The 19,500-nt window shown below is 50.8% G+C and overlaps 1 protein-coding gene across 4 annotated transcripts in view; it reads left to right on the top strand.

The window, feature by feature from the left end:
- The first annotated feature begins 4,019 nt into the window (after positions 1-4,019).
- Positions 4,020-19,500, top strand: part of CTXN3 (cortexin 3) — a 90,326-nt gene continuing 74,845 nt past the window's right edge. The window contains exon 1 of one of the 4 annotated variants that reach the window (XM_062189794.1): positions 4,020-4,081. The gene's annotated coding sequence lies outside the window, so the exon portion shown is untranslated. Of the gene's footprint in view, positions 4,082-4,142; positions 4,360-4,754; positions 4,767-9,919; positions 9,954-19,500 lie in introns of those variants that run through there. The other 3 variants (XM_062189795.1, XM_062189796.1, XM_062189797.1) reach the window with 3 other exon arrangements.

Genomic DNA, 19,500 nt, shown 5'->3' with positions numbered 1-19,500 from the left:
TTTATTTGAAAGGCAGAGTTACAGAGAGGCTGAGGCACAAGAAGAGGGAGAGAGGTCTTCCATCTGCTGGTTCACTTCCCAAATGGATTGGCTGGAGCTGGGCTGATGTGAAACCAGGAGCCAGGAGCTTCTTCCGGGTCTCCCACGCGGGTGCAGAGGCCCAAGGACTTAGGCCACCTTCCACTGCTTTCCCAGGCTGTCAGCATAGAGCTGAATTGGAAGCAGAGCAGCTGGGACTTGAACCAGCGCTCATATGGGATGCTGGCACTTCAGGTGGCAGCTTTACCCACTATGCCACAGCACCAGCCCCCAAAATTAAATTCTAAGTAGCTTCGTTTACAGTGTAGTATTTCAGAGCACATGGGAGGCCTCCTCAGCCTTCACAGCTGCACACAGGTGTGCAGATCAGGGATGGGGATTTTGCTACAAAGCAGCACTGTGGGAAGTACAGCTTCTCCTGCATGCCCACAGTACGGCTACTGCTCATTTCCCTAGAACTCACTTGTAATTATTGTTATAATTTTGTGAATTCAGTAATAACTACTATAGCTGAATGATTTGTGATTGGGGAGCCTTCCTGTATACATTCTTCCTGTATACATTGGATGTTGAGGTTGATTCGTCCTGAGAGGAGGAGCATGGCGGGGGCAAGAGGCACGGAGTTACCACACAGACCCTGGGAGTCGAGTGAAAGCAAGCCAGAGGTGAGCAGCCCGCAGACTCCTTTATTTCAGTTGGTACAGCAGCTTATATAGCCAAGGCAGCCAATCTGGTCAAGGGGCGGTCTATGCCCTAACCAATCACAGCCTGTTGCCAGGCAGTTTCCGAAGCCATCCAATCATAGCCTGTTGCCAGGCAGGCTCCGTTGCCATGTGGCTTCCGAAGCCATCCAATCACCACCTGTTGCCAAGCAGGCTCCATTGTCATGTGGTTTCTGAAGCCATCCAATCACAGCCTGTTGCCAGGCAGGCTCCATTGTCAGCGGCCATCTTGGCATGGCCTTCTCATTCCACAATTGGATCCCAGCAAAGTATGTGATCAATATCTGTTTCACACACTTCTAGAAACTTTGAATTACTAGCAAACAAGTCCATGAGTGCCAGTATCATGGTTGTCATATACAAGATTACATCATAAGTTTGTGGAAAAATGGAATTAGAGGATAAATTTCTTCTGGTGTATACACCAAACATCTTTTTAAATCCATGTATAGTACTTTCATACTGGTTTTTCCACAGACTTTTGGAAAATCTCTCTTGTATACAACGTCAAAACATTTTTTGCACCAAAATAGACATCTTTTAATTCTGTTTACCATGAACTTTTTGAATTCCCCTCTTACCACATAAAATTCTGACTCTATTAAAGGTTTGCTCTTTGGGGTTGGTGTTGTGACATAGTGGATTAAGCTGCCACCTGCGATGCCAGCATCCCATATGGGCTCTGGTTTGTGTCTTGGCTGCTCCACTTCCTGTCCAGTTCCCTGCTAGTGGCCTGGGAAAAGCAGCAGAAGATGGTGCAAGTGTTTGGGCCCCTGCCACTCATGTGGGAGACCAGAATGAAGGTCCTAGCTCCTGGGTTTGGCCTGGCCTAGCCCTGGCTGTTGTGGCCATTTGGGGAGTGAGCCAGTGGATGGAATATCAGTTGATTTCTCTCTCTCTGTCTCTCAGTCTCTCTCTGTGACTGACCTTCAAATAAATAAGTAAATTTTTAAAAAGATTTGTTACTTCAGAACTGTGTGAAAAGAGGTCTCAGCCTATCTAAAGATGACAACTTGGTAGAAGTGTAGAACCAAAATAACTTTTTTTAAAAACATTTATTTACTTCAAAGAATTAAGAGATGTTACATCCTCTGATTCACTACCCAAATGTACCCAAAGGCCAGGAACTCCATCCAGGTCTCCTCTGTGGGTGGCAGGGGCCCAAGCACTTAGACTATCTTCCACTGCTTTTCCAGGTTCAAGAGCAGGGGGCAAGATCAGCTGGTTCAAGACGCCTGTCTCAGGTGGTGGCTTAACCCGCTGTATCACAGCACCAGGCCCTGAAAGAGCGATCAAAGGACAGAAGGGTCTGAGGTCAGAAAACCCTGGGTTGATGCTATGTGCTGACTTCTTGGAAGCAGAGAAAGTTAAGCAAGTTTCTCATGCCGTTGGGTCTCGCTTTGTTAGTGAAAAGAGGTAATGCCAAAGACACAGGACTGTGGAGAGAATCGCGTGAAGCAGTGCAGATACTCAGTGCCTGTGAGTGTTCATGAGGAGCATCACCCACCCTGAGGATGCTTCTGAAGTGACAGGTGACAGACGTTTTGCAGGAGATGTAGCCCCCGATGCTAGAGCTGAAGAATGAGCTGTGTTGCACTGACCGTGAGACAGACACATCCACTCCTGGACCTTCATTAGAGTTTTCCAGGAGCAGTTTTAACTATGTCATGTGTTCTGTGATGATGTGATACCTGTCGTCTTGAAAACCCCTGCTTGGGTAACATTGTGTGCTAGAAATAACGGAAATTAGAGAGAGGAAAGATCCTGTTAGGAACAGATCAAACCAGAAACGCTACTAAACCTGGTGACACCCTCGGTTAGATTAACACAATTTTAAAAATACCTTGCGTTCCTAATAAACGCAACAACAATGCAAACCTCTAGTGTCACGAAAAAAGATGGTGAAAGGGGCCCGATGGGAGGGAGCAGGGGAGGTATGAAGGGTGGTGGACGGACCAGTGACAGAATCCAGCAGCATCCAGGAGAACCACGCAATGAGCACCGGCAGGACACAGTGGACACTCAGCCAAAACCAAGAGCAAGGGCCGGATGGCAGCCATGCGGTGTCCCAGGGGTTCTGTGCTCATCCACGTTGGTGGTTTTGCCCTCAGCTGCAGACAGCATTCACCACTTGCCAGTTTTGTGACGCCGGTTGTCACAGAAACATGGGCTGCAGCAGAACAGACTGGGCTTGCTGTTTGTATTGCTGGTTGATCTTTAGAAACACTCCTCCTATACGTAAAAGCGCTCCGTAATCCACCGCAGGCAGAGTCGGACGCCAGCAGGGGGCAGGCGAGGAACACAGGTGAGTGAGGTGCCACATGGGCACCAGCCACTCCGGAGAGGACACGAGGCTGTGTACATACAGAGGGGACAGCCCTGTCACTCGCACCCGTTGTTGCCACCGGGGATTGTGCCTGGATCATGATTTTTTTTTTTCCAAGAGGATCCAGATGTTTGGATTTTAGATTACATTGTCCAATTCTTAAAACCCTGAAGTCCCTCCCACTCCCAGACTATGCTGGAAGGTTGTGATTTAGCTTTTGAATTTCCAGTTGTGACCTGCTGGAGTGAGACAGATCACATAGCTCACCAAGGGAGCTCCCCAGAGGGCTTCCAGAGGAGAGATTTATGATGGTTGTATGTGGGGTGTCCTCAGGGAGCCTCTGTGAGCTCAGGATCTGGTTGTCCTGGGATTGTATAGGATGTACATAGTGCATATTCTAGATACCAAGAGTATTCCCGTTTATTTTCCTGTAAACTGTGCTGTTTGGACCATGCTTTCTCCCAAAGAGTGAAAACATGAGTTGCCTTTTGCCTTTGTATAGTTGGTTTCTCCAGGATACATCCCACCAACTAACTGAAGAATCACAGAGCATGAAGGCATAGCCTAAAAGGCCTGCCCTAGCTTTCCCCTTTTCACTACTTCATTTCACATCAAAACAGCGGACACAAGGACGTTCTAAAGTTTCTGAGAAACACAGCTACTGGATGGCCAAGACAAAGCCCGAGATCGTCTTAATGCCGCAGCACTGATGAACAGGGCTGGCCATGGAAAGAATGCTTCCGGGGGCCAGACTTCATCCCAGAGTTCTGATTTGCGTCATGGTTTGTTGGCAGGCTGGGGCTTTTTCCCCAGCTTCTTTGCCGGTGTTAAGTGCTCCAGAAGGGTGTGGGCAAGTGCTGCTGTCAGCAGGACCTTGGCAACCCCAGTCTCCTGCCTGTGCCCCCTGCCGGGGCCTTGCTTCAGCCTCCTGATGCTGAGCCAGGCAGCCGCCAGGGTGGTGGTGTATGAATCTCAGGCCACAGGAAGGAGGGCAGTAAGTTGGGGGAGGGGGGCTGGAATTTGTCTCATTGAGAGCACCCCATTTGGGGTAATGAGATGTCTGCTGCCAACGGGAGTTTCCGAGACGACAGAGTGGAGGTTTTCTTACATGGTTTGTTCTTCCAGCCGACCAGCCTCCCGTGGATATGTAGGAGGTGTGAGCGGGGAATTACCTAGCAGTTAAAAGCAGGCTCCCCCCTCCTTATCAGCTTGAAACGAAGGGATGGCAGACAAATATTTTCATCTATTATTTTACCCTCAACCATCTGTCAGGTAAAAAAAAATTGTCTATGCCAAATTAAAGTGAGTAGTTCAAAGAATTGTGGTGGAAGTCTTGATATATTCAACAACAGCTAGAAAGATACTGGATTTTCTGGTTTTTTTTTTTTTTTTTTTTTTTTGTAATTTGTTATTTGAGAGGCAGAGTTACAGATGGAGAGAGGGGGAGAAAGAGAAAGGTCTTCCTTCTGCTGGTTCATTCCTCAAATGGCCAGAATGGCTAGAGCTGGTCTGATCAGAAGCCAGGAACCAGGAGCTTCTTCCAGGTCTCCCACGCAGGTGCAGGGGCCCAAGCACTTGGGTCATCTGCTGCTGCTTTCCCAGGCCATAGCAGAGAGCTGGATCAGAACAGGAGCAGCTGGGACATGAACCGGCGCCCATATGGGATGAGAGTGCCACAGGTAGAGGCTTAGCCTACTGCGCCACAGTGCCAGCCCCTAGGATTTTCTGTTTTTGCTGTTCCTGCAGGAAGGTTGAATCTAGTTTTATCATATATGTATGTATATATGAGGTATTTAGGGATGGGCAAAGAGAACTCCATTCAGTGTGCCTACCACATTCCTGGCAACTCTAGGCACTTTCCATACCATATTTACTGCGTGGAGGTGCCCTTCTATCCATTTTGCTTGTAGAAACTGGAGGATCAGAAATATTGATTGCTTGGATAAGGGCAAACAGCTCATAAGGATGGTGTGGACATGCACACCTTGTCCTGTCCACTTGTGAGTTTGATGCTGTTTGCCCAATGCCTCCAAAGTGCATTGTGTCAGGTGAGATGTGGAGAAAATACAACTGGTTGATACGTGTCTTTTGTAGTGCACATTGTGAGATGTACAGTTGTAGGTTGCTTAACTGTGGGGTGAGTTCTGAGACCTGTGTTGTTGGATGAGTGTGTTGTGTAAATGTCAGGTGTGATGGTGGTGCCATCAGTAGCCGATAGGACCAATGGACCCACTGTCATGTGTGCGGCCTGTCGACCACATCGCTATGTGGCACATGAAGCTGTACTGGTGGCATGTGCGTGCACGTGTGTGTGTCCACGTACATGCTGCTACATGCCAGGCGACTCAGGGGCATGTGGAGAGAATAAGCCTGAACGTCTGCTCTGGAGCAGATTGCTGTGGAGACCAAAGCACACACAAGGGTAACAAGACCCCCACGGCCAACAGCCATCTCGGAGCACGTGGTGGGGTCATGCATGGTGGGAACCGCCAGGCCGGTGGGAGATGCTTCCTGGAGGAGGTGGCATCTGGGCATCCTGCAGGACAGCCAGGGGTCTGCAGCATCCCACATGTGCAGGACAGCCAGGGGTCTGCAGCGTCCCACACGAGCGGCACAGGGAGACGTGGGGCGGGGTGTTCGAGCCGGGCCGCCGGCTCTGTGTCCAAACAGGAGTTGGATCATTTCACACTGTGGTTTTGCATGAGGTCCCCGGATGATACGAAAGGTTCCGGGGGAAGGAGCAGCAGTGGGTGAGAGATTAGCAGGGGTGAGGGCTCCCAGCCCTCAGTGGGAAGTGGTCAGGGCCTGGGGCTTGAGGCAGCGGTGTGCAGCACAGGCTAGTGGAAGACGTCCCGTAGCAGCTCGGAGAGAAGCATGGAGGATGACCGCACGGGCTCTCCCTCCAGCTGGGTGCTGTCCTCAGTGCAGGCCCTGCAGGCTGGAAGTGTTTCTAGGGGAAGCAAGGCTTGGGAGAGTGGATGTGGCCATGGGTTTCAGTCGCCTGCTGTGGACAGCTGCTGGCCGGCGAGGGGCCCGCGAGCTGTGGATGGTGGACAGTGCGTGTGCTGCTTTCCCTCGCAGTCTTGCAGAGCCTAGTGGGGCTGTGCGGCTTTGCAGGTGTGTCAGTTACCTGCGGTGGCCTTGGGGAACTGAGCTCCCAGGTGAGGGAGGTTCTCAGAGGTCAAAGGCTAAAGTGTCCTTTCTGAAGAGTAAAACCTCACAAGCGTGTCAGAACCCTTCACGCAGAATGCCACGGGCACCTGCTGTGATTTGGCCTCTGATTTACAAATGACGTCCTTTTTTTGCCTCCCAGCGCCTCCCTTTTCTCTGCCCTCACTGTAAGTCAGGGAAAGGCAAGTTAGGAAGACAGGATCCGGCAAGTGCGAGGCTGAGCCACTTCGCCCTGTCACTAGAGGGCGCCAGGTGAACGTGAAATACGCCTACCAATGTGTGGACAGGGAAATGGCGTTAAAGAGGCTTCCCCACTGCCTCTGCCCTTATTAACTCCAATTTTACTACTGAGTAAAGGACTACATTGGACTACAAAGGATTACATTGAACTTTCTAGCGCTTTCAGAATTTTCCTTTAATTCAGAAACCTACCAAGTCGGTGATGTGACGGACAGGCGTCTTGCACGAGACGATACGACTCTCCTTGAGTGTTGCCAACATTTGCCTGGCTCTTGCCACGTAATGAGGAATGTACAGAACCTCACGGGAAATTTCCACGTGGTTTTATTTCAGATCCTGCAGCCAGTGAACATGGTCGATCTCAACAGAAAAAAATCCCAGGATGGCAGAACTGTGAGAAAACCGTACCCCTTAGCCTAGAGTACAGAAAGCCTGCACCTTAAGTTGTCCCATTCTTTCTCTTAGCAAGAAAAATGGCCCATTTAATTCTCCTGCAGCCCTGGGGAGTCTGCATGGAGACCATGAGGCAGCCGCTTTGGGGGGCTTGAACCCCTCCCCACCATGCCAGCCCTCACTTGAGTTGCACAGGAAAAATTCCCCAGTTCTTAGTAATGCTTTGGCTAAGAAGAAAGAGAAAGTTCCCTACAGAACCATTTGCCTCTGCTGGGTGCTGGCAGGTGCTCGGCAGAGACTCAGTCTCCCCAGGTGTGCCCAGTAGAAGGTCAGTTATCATTTGCACCTGATCCAAGCCCCGAAACTTAAGGCCATGGGGTTGAGAACATGGCGGCTCTGCGGTAGCAGTAGCTTTGTGTTGCTGGCTGGGGCCTTCAGTTGTGGGTGCTCTATTCTGCACACCCCAAGCCTGGGAGTCTCCCAGGGGCTCCTTTCCAAGTTGTGGTTCTGCACGGAGGAGTTTCCTGAGACCAGCAGAAGGGACTCAGCCACAGTCGAAGGCCTATGGAGGAGAAAGAAGGATGGCATCAGGTTGCCCTGGGATCCGGTGCATCTTCTGCAGGGCAGGTGAGGGGGGTGACGGGGTTGGGGGCTGCCAGGGGGAAATAGCTGAGCACCACGCAGGGGAAGCCACTCAAAGCCTGGCGCTGGGCTTGGCCTGCACCATCTCAGCAGTGTTGTGAAGCGGAACCTTTTTTCCTGTTTTAAAGAGGAACAAATGGGCTACACTGGATTTTGAAATTTGCCCAAGGACCTGCTTGCATGCGGTGCCTTCTGAGGGGGACAGGGCAGTAAGCAGCACACACCGCTCGCCACACACACACCATCCCAAGCCTCGCAGGAAAACATAACGTACCCTTCTGCGAGCCACAAGCCTGAGGCTGGGAGAGGTTAGGTCACTTCCAAGCGCGCCCCCCTGTCACCTCCATCTCTTAGAGACACCCCTGCCATACCATGCTCCCAGATCTGGTGCTTCTTCGTAGAACAGAGGGAAAGAATGGTTGAATGACTCGGATAACCTAAACAATTGTGTTAAAATCAGACCAGCAAGCCAGCCTCTCCCATAGGCTATCTGGTAAAGCAAGGTCCCTGAGATCCTGACCACACGGAGATCAGGGGCAAACACAATGACCTTTAAACCCTCTGTCTTCTCCTGGGGTCCCCAACGGGCTTTTCCAAATGACAAGGCTCTGAGAAACCTTGGAGAGTGCAGCACTGTTGATCAGTATGAAACGCCTATGTGCTGGTCTGTTGCACCGTGATTTCATGCATGTAGCAGTGTGACGAACCGTGTGTGCAGCTGGTGGGATCTCTAAAAGCAGAAACTCTTACTGTTGCTGTCCCCGCCACCTGTCACCAAGACCGCAGGGCCCCGTGGGGGTGGGGGCCGATGCTGGGAGGCGCACGTGTGCAAGGGCCATGACTGTGCCCTTAGCCAGATGCAAAGTGTGAGAGAGAAAAGGGGAAGGATTTTTTAAAAAGATTTATTTATTTGAAAAATAAAATGACCGAGACAGAATGAGAAAGGGATCTTCTATCCGCTGGTTCACTCCCCAAATGGCCACCACGGCCAGGGCTGGGCCAGACCGAAGCCAGGTGCCCAGAAGTCCATCCATGTCCCCCATGTGGTGGCCAGGGCCAATACTTGGGCCATCTTTAGAAGCAGAGCAGCTAGCACTTGAACCGGCTCAGATACGGGATACTGGCGTCACAGGGGCCACTTAACCCACTCAGCCACAGCGCTGGCCCCAGGAGGGTTTTTTCCCTCAGACAAGTGTGGGCCACTATGCAGCTGCACTGTTGACCACTTGTGTGGGTTCCAGAAGTTCCATAACCTGTGTGTGGCTCAGTCTCCCAAGAGGTGAGGTCAGCATCCCGAGACGGGTGAGGGGCTGCATAGCCAACAGCTGGAGTTGCTATTTCCATGGGAAAGCTGGGAGGGCACCCGTGGAACAGGAGGGAGCCAGCCCCACCCCACCACAGTATTTAACGTCCCCAGTGCATCTCAAAGCTTGCTTCACCTGGGAGTCTATGTGGCCAGAAGCCTATGTGGGCTCGTTTTCCCAGTCCTGCTGAGAAAGTGTGAGGCAGGCTTGTGCTGTTCTGGGAGACATGCAGGACAGCAGAACACCTCCGGAGGGAACATGACACAGACCTCTCCTGCCCCGGGTGGGGCACAATCAGATCCTGTCTGTTGGAAGCCTCAGGCGGCCAGTGAGGGTGGGGCTGCCAGCGAGAAATGGGTGCAGATAAGGTGCGTCGTGTATTCATTTCTCAGGACTACACACCTGCTAAACAAATTCACCTGTTTGCATTCCAGCAGTTGTCTTTCCCTGTGTCGGAAAGAATAATGCATTCTTCTGGAAAAACACTGAGCAGTTACAGGCCACCTCCTCCCTTCCTCGCACGGTTTTGCTTCCTATGTGTCTGCCCCGTGTTCAGTGGGGCACAAAGGTTTGCAGACATGGAGCTGGGAGGAGCCGAGGTGGACGAGAGGGTGGCAGAGGGTAGGGCACGGAAGACCAGAGTAGAGTACAGAGGGGCCGGTTTGGGTGCAGTGGCTGACACTTGCCTCCCGCATTAGGGTTGCCTGCATTCAAGTTCCGGTTCTGTCTCATCCAGCTGCCTGCTGCTGCACACCCTGGGGGGCATTAGCTGATGGCTCCAATACTTGCGTGCCTGCCACCCATGTAGGAGACCTGGATGGAGTTCCAGTCTCTGATCTGGAGCCTGGCCCAGCCCTGGCTGTTGCAGGTATTTGGGGAGTGAACCAACAGATGGAAGACCTCTATGTGTCTCTGTTTTTCAAATAAAAATGGGGTGGGGGGAGAGGAAGAGAAAAGGGCGGAGAGGGGCTGCTTTGTCCAGGCTGCTCAGGCTGCACCTTATCCCCTGAGGCTAATCTATGACTTCAGTGTGTGCGTGGCGTCAGGGTGCAGGGGAGTGGAGAGACCAGAAGAGCCAAGAGAACCTTGCATCGCATCACAAGACCAGCAGAGCCAGTGTGCATTGTGTGTGTGTGCACATTGTGTCGCTGTGTGTCTTTATATCAAAGATAGAAATGGTCCCACAGATACATAAAAAAACAATAATGCCACTTTTGGAACTGGACGTGTTAAGGACTTTAACATCCTAAAACCATGCATTCGCACATTGCCTTTGCTACTTTGTAAAACAAATCTGTTAAAAATGGATTCCTTGAACTTCGACAGGAGTTTGCGGGTTAAGCCAGTGGAAGGAATCCGCATGGCCCCGTGGGGGTGGCCAAGTTACACTTGGAAGGTGCTTGGAAGGATGACCTAATAGATAGTACTATCCTTTTCTTTGCCTCCTTTTTATAAAAATGGAGGAAAAAGCTAAAGGCAGGCAGAAGGAGGAAAAAAGTGGAAGAGAGGGAAGAAAGTAGAAGGGAAAGAAGGAAAACCCCGCAGCCCCCAAACTCTCAGCTAAGACACGGGAGCTCTCGTGACTTTGGATGTGGGAGATCTCGTATCTGTGGACATGTCAGGATGTCTCCACGTACGTCCTGGAGTGAGTCAAATCCCTGCTGTGGGTGACACTTTATAGCCTGTTCACCAGATAATGCAAACTGCATATCTTAAAGAGATACAGATGGCAATCATCAGATTGGATATTTTCTCTTAAGCTTGTTTCGTATCTCTGAGTGTTTAGCAGCACTTGTGAAATGCACCTTTCAAAACGAACTTCTGAGATGAGGCTGCCATTGTCATGTTGCCCTCGGTTGGACTGTAGGATTCTTTGCGAACGGAAAGACCTGAATGGTTGTCTGTGTTCTCAGTGAGCCTGCCTGGGCATAGTTGTCCCATGTCCACCGGACATGGGAGACAAGTAGGTTGTTTTTTAAAATTTTTTAACACTTTTAAACAATGATTTACTTTACTTACTTGAAATACAATTACAGAGAGAGAAAGAGAAAGAGACATTGCAATCGCTGGTTTACTCCACAAAATGCCTGTAATGGCTAGGGCTGGGCCAGGCCAAAGCCAGGAGCCAGAAGCTTCATCCAGGTCTCCCACATGGTTTGCAGGGGTTCACACACTTGGGCCATCTTCCGCTGCTCTCAGCAGGGAGCGAAGCATCTGGGACTCGAACCAGTGGAGCTCAAATGGGATGTCTGCTTTGCAGGTGGCAGCTTAACCTGCGGCACCACGAGGCCAGCCGTGACCAGTAGGCGTGATTGATGGGACAGATCTGAGCAGATGTGATTGCCTTTCTAGGGAAAGAGCTTCATGGCCTAAAGTGCATTGGCTCCCCCATGGGACTCTGTTGAAGTTCGCGCCTCATTGGGGCTTGGTCAGCGTGGGTCGGTCAGCAGGACGCCTTGCCCCGAGATGCTTGCTGGTCACAGCTGTTCTGGCAAAGCACCAGGCCAGGAGGTGGCACAGGCAGCCCTGGCAGAGGACTTTATGGAATAGAAACATCTCATGGGCAAGGTTTGTAAGTGTCCCGTGCATCTGTGTTTTATTTTTCTGGCTCTGGGTTTCCTTGTTTCTGTTTTCCTTGTCCTTTATCAGGTGCGGGTGGTCCTTTGACCTGAAAACACCTCCTGGCCTCCTTTTCCCTGGTGTGTGTGTGTGGTGTTTGCTCAGGTGGCTTGGTTTGGTCAGATCACATAGCTGTGGCTTTTCCAGTTGAGAGGTGGTTCCATTCCATGTCAGGAGCCAAGCTGTCGCACAACCCTCCCTGGAGCTCGGTGTTGTTCGCAGGGATCCGCAACAATGGCTTGTGGATCACACAGACTTTAATAAGTTGAGGGGGACTCGTAGGTGGTGCCCTGTGACCCTCCCGGATTCTCTTGCGCTGTGAGGCCTCAGCCAGTCTGATGGTGGTGGTAAGGAGGCCGAGGCTGCTTCAGGTCCCTCGTAGGCTGCATAGCTTTGCACACAGAAAAATCCCTGCACAGCGCAGCTTGGAAGCTGAGAGAAACGTCTGTTTTGCTCTGAGGCGGCATTGAAGGAGCCGCTTTCCTGGGCACGCCCACATTTGTCCTTGTCCCTTCGAAGCCAGACAGAGTGCTTGTCCCCTGCTCCACTGGCCGCTCCTCCAAGCCAGACACAGTGCTTGTCCCCTGCTCCACTGGCCGCTCCTCTGAGGAACGTCCTGCCCTCTTTAGCCTCCTGTAGTCCATGGAGACCGTTTCTGGGACTGGAAGGCGAGAAGAGAAGCACGTGTCAGGAGCACACACAAGTGTCCAGGACGAAGCTTTCCATTTGGTTAAAACAAGTGAGGTTGCCGGGTATCTCGTTTCTTGGTCTGGGTACAGAGTGGAGCATCAGGGGGGCCGAGAGCTGCGCGCAGGTTCCGTGGGCCATGGGCGTCAACAGCCGGAGTCTGGGACCTGCTGGGGGCCGGGCTGTGTTTTCCAGGCAGCTGCTCTGTGCACACAGCTTGGCTGCTCTCACTCCCCTCTGCCTGGAGGATGGTTCATCCATCCTGGAGTCTTGCAGAGACAGTGGACAGTGTATATGGATGTTTCCAGGGCCAAGCTGGGAGCGGCATCCCTCCACCTCCCCTACATGCTATTGCACCACAGTGGAACATGTGGTCCCTCCTAGCTCTGGGGGAACCAGGGAATAGAGTTTCCCTTCATGCCAAGGAGAGCAGCAACACTGGGTGGTACCCACCACATGGTGCCTGCCTTGGTGTGTACAGTCGTCACCTGCAGTTATAGAATTTGAGATTGAGGGATTTTGAGTCACTGGTTAATAATTGGTACGACCAGACTCCAACCCTGCCAATAGGAGTTCAGGACAACACATATGTTTGCTTTTTCTGCCTTTAAATAAAAGCAGCCATTCCCTCCTTGGTGCTAATACTTTTACAAATCGGTACCCCACTGTTAGTACACTGTGTTGCACCTGTTACATGTGTGTGCCAGAGGACGAAGGAACATTTTTCCTGTCTGCATCACCCAGCACACAGCACTGTGCGTGGGCTACAGGTGGGGGTCCATAGAAGGCTGATGGATGAGTAGCTGTGGTCTGAGGCAGTTCTCCATCAGCTACCCCGGGGCACTGCTCAGTGATGACATCATTGAACAACTTGCCTATTGGAAAGTACAGGAGTTTGGGTTAGGAGAACAATCACCTCCGTATAGCTGTTTTCAAACAAGCAGCAGCAATGGTACTTTAAAAACCTAAGTCAGACGTGACATCAGCAAGGTGGTAGACCAGGCACTTTCTATCCCCACCCCCTGCAGAAGCCCTGTGCCTTGTGACAACTGAGATGACAGTTCCTCTAGGTGAGTCTGGGAATGTAGCTGAGGAGCTCCAGCCCACCACTGAACCAAAAAGGTCCAAGAATGGGAGGCTTGGAGAAGCTGGGAACTCTTGGACGTTAGCCATGTCACCTTTGAACCACAGTGGCACAGCTCAGTGCCAGGGGAGACCCCGAGTTCTCCCATGGGGAAGCAGCTGCTAGAGTTAAATAAACAAATTCAGGAGAGTTACAAAATGTAATTGCACCAAAAATAAATATTTAGGAATAGACTGAAGGTGTGAAAGACTTACATAGTGCAAATTACAAAACATCAATCAAAAAAGACACAAAGGAAAAGGCATCTTGTGTCAGGGATTGTAGATTAGAAGACTTGATGTTGCTAAAATGTTCAGACTGCTCACGGTGCACTGCAGATTCAATGCAGTTCTTAGCAACAAACATCTCAATGGATTTTGCATAGAAATTTGAAAACCCTAGAATTTATATGAAATCGCAAGAGACCAGGAATAGCCAAATAGGTCCTGAGAAAAAAGAACAAAAGTAGAGGTGTACACATCATCATTTCAAAATGTATTATAAAACAATGATAATCAAAACAGTGTGGTCCTGGCATAGAAACCAGTGTGAGAAGATAGCATAGAAAGAAATCAGTGTACTTATAGACAGCTGATCTGTGATTGGGGTGCCAAGAATATATGATGAGGGATTTATGATAGTTTCTACAGTACAGTGAACTCACAAAATTGAGTATTTGCCTGCAGGTAATGAATTAGTCCCTATCTGACACCATGCACAAAACTGAGAATGGATTAAGGACTTAATTGTAAAACTTGAAATTATAAAATTAATTGAAGAAAGAAACAAAGGGGCAGATCTTCCATATAGAAGGATTCTGAATAGTAATCAAAGGAGGAATCAAGGAAATAGGAAATCCATATTGGTATACCACTGTCTACAGTCAGGATCCATTGTTGGCTGCTGTAAGGAACAGGCAAAACTTAAAAGAGAACCATAATATTTTCATGGCCTTAAAGTGTCTCTTTCAAAATACTTATTACTGTAGTGTTTTTTGAAATATATTTTATTTGGTGGAGATCTTCTATCCAGTGGTTAATTCACCGAACACCTGCTGGGCCAGGCTGAACTCCGGGGTCTGGAACTCCATCCAGGTTTCCTGTGGGAGTGGCAGGGACCCGGATACTTAAGCCATCACTGCTGCCTCCCAGGGTGTGCGTTGGCAGGCAGCTGAAGGGGAAGTGGAGCAGCTGAGCCTCAATCCAGCCCTCCGATAGGGAGGCTGGTGCTCCTGGTTGTGTCTTCCCTGCTCTGCCTAGTGTCCTCCCTGCTGCAGGTACTGTTAACATGTGAGTCCGTCCACACCTGCTTTGACTCTCCTCATTCCAGAAAGATGGAACTCGGTCCTCCTCTGCTTGAGTGTGGGCAGGGTTATGACTCTTTTCTTTTTTCTTTTTTTCTTTTTTAATAATGTCTTCTATTTTTATTTTATTTATTTATTTATTATTTTTTGACAGACAGAGTGGACAGTGAGAGAGAGAGACAGAGAGAAAGGTCTTCCTTTGCCGTTGGTTCACCCTCTAATGGCCGCTGCGACCGGCGCACTGCGCTGATCCGATAGCAGGAGCCAGGTGCTTCTCCTGGTCTCCCATGGGGTGCAGGGCCCAAGGACCTGGGCCATCCTCCACTGCACTCCCGGGCCACAGCAGAGAGCTGGCCTGGAAGAGGGGCAACCGGGACAGAATTCGGCGCCCCGACCGGGACTAGAACCTGGGGTGCCGACGCTGCAACGCGGAGGATTAGCCTAGTGAACCGCAGCGCCGGCCGGTTATGACTCATTTCTAATGAGCCGAGGAGGAAAAGGAGAAAATAGCAACTTACTGTGGAGAAACTTGGCCGACCTTATCTAACCAAGTGATCAGAGTTATCCCCAGTGGCAGGCCGTGGTGACGTCATCGGCGCCAGGAGCCAATGTGATGGGAAGGTCACTTCTGCCCTGTGGAATTCCTGCCCCAAATCCTGTACCCCGGTGCAATTGTGAGACATCAGACAAGCTCACATTAAAGGATGCTCTGTGAATGCTTGACCAGTATCTTCAAAAGCACCAAGGTCACAGAAGCTGTCGCGGCCTGGAGACTAAGAGACGGGCGGCTCAGAGCAGCGTGGGAGAGACAGAGGGAGGGCGTTGGTAGCAGAACCGCTGCCGTGTCAGGACAGCCGGCACAGCTCTGTGCCGGTGCGAGTTAGCTGTGATAAATGTCCTGTGGTTACATAAGGCGTTAACGTAGAAGGGAGCGGAGCGAAAGGTTCATGGAAATTTTCTGGATTATCATTGCACCTCTTCTAAAATAATTGTAAGATAAAGTGTTTCTAAAAATACAGGTGGAAAAAACCCCTCCGTCTCTGGCTGCGTGAAATCCCCCATCCTCTTCAGAATCTACAAAACACCACGCAGTGCTCCCCGGTCCCTCTCGCCCTGGGTACGGCTTGGGCTTGGGCTCCACGGTCCCCTTCCTGTTCTTGCCAGACTCATTTCCTCTTTTGGATTTGACATTCACTTTGCAGGGGGGTCTTCCTCTGAGCAGAGCATCGGGCTAGTTCACTTACTTCGTACTCACGTGTCCCCTCACCGTGAACGCTTCCCCGACTCACCCAGACAAAGCCATCCGTGTGCTGTCTCACGCCCTGGACCCTGGCTTGCCTTGCTTCTCCATTGTTCTCATCACCACCTGTCGTTCAATATCATTTATTTCCTTCTTATCTGTCTCCCTTATGGAAGGCAAAAGGATGCCCCTGGAGATGTCTATGCCTGTAAATCTGTGAACAGACTTAGCAAAGGGCAATTAGGGTTGTAGAGAAGAGTTGCTGATCAGCTGACCTCGAGACAGGAGCATCCCCGATTATTTGGCGGGAGTAGGGGGGCACTGTAATTACAAGAAACCTAAGAAGTGGAGGAGGGAGGCTGAAAATCATTTGGGGAGATTGAGTGGGGGGCTGACGCAGTCCCCCATTGCTGGCTTTGGTGATGGAAGGGAACCATGGCCCGAGACTCTGGGAAGCCTCTGTAGGCTGAAAAGATGAGGAAAGAGATTCCTCCCTGGGGCCCCAGAGGGGGCGCGGTCCTGCTGACTCTGATTTTAGCCCAGTGCTGTCTCGGAACTCGTCTTTATGCGGTGTTGATAGACTCTATTCGTGCTGTTTCAGACATTAAACCGGCGGCCGTTTGGCACAAGCCACAGTAGCTAGCTAACTCATAAAATGAACCAAATCCCATTGCTAACGTCCACATGGGATCTCACGTCTGATGCATGTTGGAAATAACACGTAAGGCGAGGGCTGCTGGATCGCACTTTGTCCTGTGGGGTCAGCACGTCAGTGGGGTGCTGTGAGCACAGGGTGTGTGAGCGGGGCACTTGGCCTGCTGTGTAGAGGCACAGTCCCAGCCCCCTCTCTCCTGTTGAAATTCCGTGAGTGAGGCCTTTACCAGTTCTTTGTGCTCAAGATTCAGCATCTTTGGGTGGACTTGGAAGGCTTTTCTGAACGTGTTACTTGAGAGCCATGTGCACCACCCCTGTCTCTTGGAGACAAGAGCTAAGACAGCAGCCATGGCCTCCTGGAGTTTGATATCTAAAACTGACTCTGAGACATGGAAGAAACTTATATGAGGCCGGTGCTGTGGCTCAATAGGCTAATCTTCTGCCTGCGGCCAGCTCTCTGCTGTGGCCCGGGAGTGCAGTGGAGGATGGCCCAAGTGCTTGGGCCCTGCACCCCATGGGAGACCAGGAGAAGCACCTGGCTCCTGCCATCGGATCAGCACGATGCACAGGCCGCAGTGCGCCAGCCGTGGCGGCCATTGGAGGGTGAACCAACGGCAAAGGAAGACCTTTCTCTCTGTCTCTCTCTCTCACTGTCCACTCTGCCTGCTCAAAAAAAAAAAAAAAAAAAAACCTTACACGAAGAAGTTGATTTACCAAGGCAGTGCAAATGTTTCTGTTTCTGTGTCTTTCCAATCAGACCTTTGAGGAGTAAGAGATTGATGAGTGGAGTTGCTTGTTTTTATTATGTAAAATAAGAGGAGAGCCAGAAGCAATGTAACCAAAATACAAGAGAGCTTTATAAATAAAACAGGAACAATTGATACTTGAAAGATGATGTCCCTGAGCACAGCAGAAATGTCTGAAGTGTCCTAGAAATGTTTAGACGAATGGCTCTGAACTCATGTTGGAATGGGATTTGGTTGTTAAATTTCTTCTTCTGAGCAAGTCAGCAAACTTTTAAAGAAATATAAAATACGAACTGAGTGCCAACAGCACCCACCGTGAAGAGTTCGTGTGGCTATATTTAATATAGCTGTAATCACGTCGTATGGGCGAAAGACTTTGCTTTGCATGCGACAAGAAAACCCCGCTCAACCTGGCTTCGGTAGGGGTGGGGATTTGCTTGCCTATGTAGCTGTGAGTGTCTCAAGGTAGAGCAAGCTTCAGCAAAGGTAACACAAGGGTTACAGCGCACCGGGCTTGAGCTGCAGTTCACTGCGCATCTCCCTCCTTCACTCTCCGAGGGAGATTGCCTTTTTTCTCGGACTGCTTTCTCTCACTTCTCTCGGCTCCCAGAGGTGTTAGCATCTTCAGAGTTGGCAGACAAAGCCCCCCAGAGCTGCTGCTGCAAAGGGCACAGCTGGGAAATTCTGGGTTGATAACAGGAGGGAGAGCTCTGCAGGGGAGATCAGCCAGCTTCTTGTTTTTGCAAACAGCATGGTGTTTTTTTTTTTTTTTTTTTACAGGCAGAGTGGACAGTGAGAGAGAGAGACAGAGAGAAAGGTCTTCCTTTGCCGTTGGTTCACTCTCCAATGGCTGCCGCGGCTGGTGCACCATGCTGATCCGAAGCCAGGAGCCAGGTGCTTCTCCTGGTCTCCCATGGGGTGCAGGGCCCAAGCACTTGGGCCATCTCCACTGCACTCCCGGGCCATAGCAGAGAGCTGGCCTGGAAGAGGGGCAACCGGGACAGAATCCGGCACCCCAACCAGGACTAGAACCCGGTGTGCTGGCCCCGCTAAGTGGAGGATTAGCCTGTTGAGCCACGGCGCCGGCCTGTAAATAGCGTTTTATTGGCACACAGTTCTACCCGTTCCTTTGCACAGGACTTAGAGTTGCTTTCGCACTAATGGCAGGCGTGAGTAGTTAGAATGGAAACCTTGTGTTGCGCAAAGCGTCAATACTTACTGTGTGGCCTCTGTTGAGGAGGATAGCTGACCTGTGTAAATAGAAGATTAGGGAGTAACTCTTTGAGATCACAGCCCTGAACCCACTGTATTCTCACCAAAACCAGTGAGTTCACTTTTGCTATTTCTCCTCTGTTTTTCCCACCTCCAAAGCGCACAGAGATTGTTCACAGGCAATGATAGCAAGTAGTTTATGAAAGCCAAGAAGCAGGCTTGCTGACGTTTGAGGATGGACGTGAGTCTTTGCAGTAGCTGAGAGCTGCAGCTGTAACTATAGCTAGAGAAATAGACTCAAGGGTGACTGCTCACTTGTAGAAACCACAGGTGCTGGAGGCTGGATTCTGTGTCGTCACTTCCCATAGGCGAGTGTTTCCAGATCTCCCAAGGTGTGTGCTGTGCTGGTTCCTACTCCCACACGAAGCAGGCACAGTTGGAGAAGTGACTCCGGCTCACGTAGTTTGTAGTGGTGCAGCCCTAGCTGATGGCCAGGCCTTGGGGCTCCTGGGTCCGCAGAGTTTGTCAGCAGGAGAGGCTGCCACTCTGCCTCGGAGTTCAAAGCAAGCACACACAGCAAGAAGTGAAGAATGACCGGCTCTTTGGGATGTGGCTCAGTCCTCAAAATAAAACCCCTGAGATGCACAATGAAAGAGCCGAGGTGACCCCAGGTGACCCGGACACAAGACACAGATGCAGTGAGGCACAGCTGCCCCTTGCTGAGGATGGGCGCAAGACCCCGGTGAGGAGGGTGCTGGCGGGTAACACGTGAACCTCACTGGTGTCGGTGAATGAGCCCCTTGGAGCTCTGGCCCTGGTGTTGCCAGGTCCGTTGCCAGCTCAGCTGGAGGAGGATGCTGTGTGCTAACTCAGCCAGGGAGATTGCCAGGCTAAGCCTCCGTACTCTAAGGAACGCCGGTGGCGGGGGGCGCCCCGTTGTTATAATCCAGTGTCGACTGAATGTGCATGAGCGCCAGGCATTCTTTGTGAGTGTGTGTGACGTCTGTAAATGTCCTACAGATGGAACTTTGTGCGCATTTTGTTGCATAATTAAAATGCATCATTTCAAAGGCTTGGGA

This window comes from Lepus europaeus, chromosome 4 (assembly GCF_033115175.1).
Source record: "Lepus europaeus isolate LE1 chromosome 4, mLepTim1.pri, whole genome shotgun sequence".
Lineage (NCBI taxonomy): Eukaryota > Metazoa > Chordata > Mammalia > Lagomorpha > Leporidae > Lepus > Lepus europaeus.
This window is presented reverse-complemented; position numbering and strand designations above follow the sequence as displayed.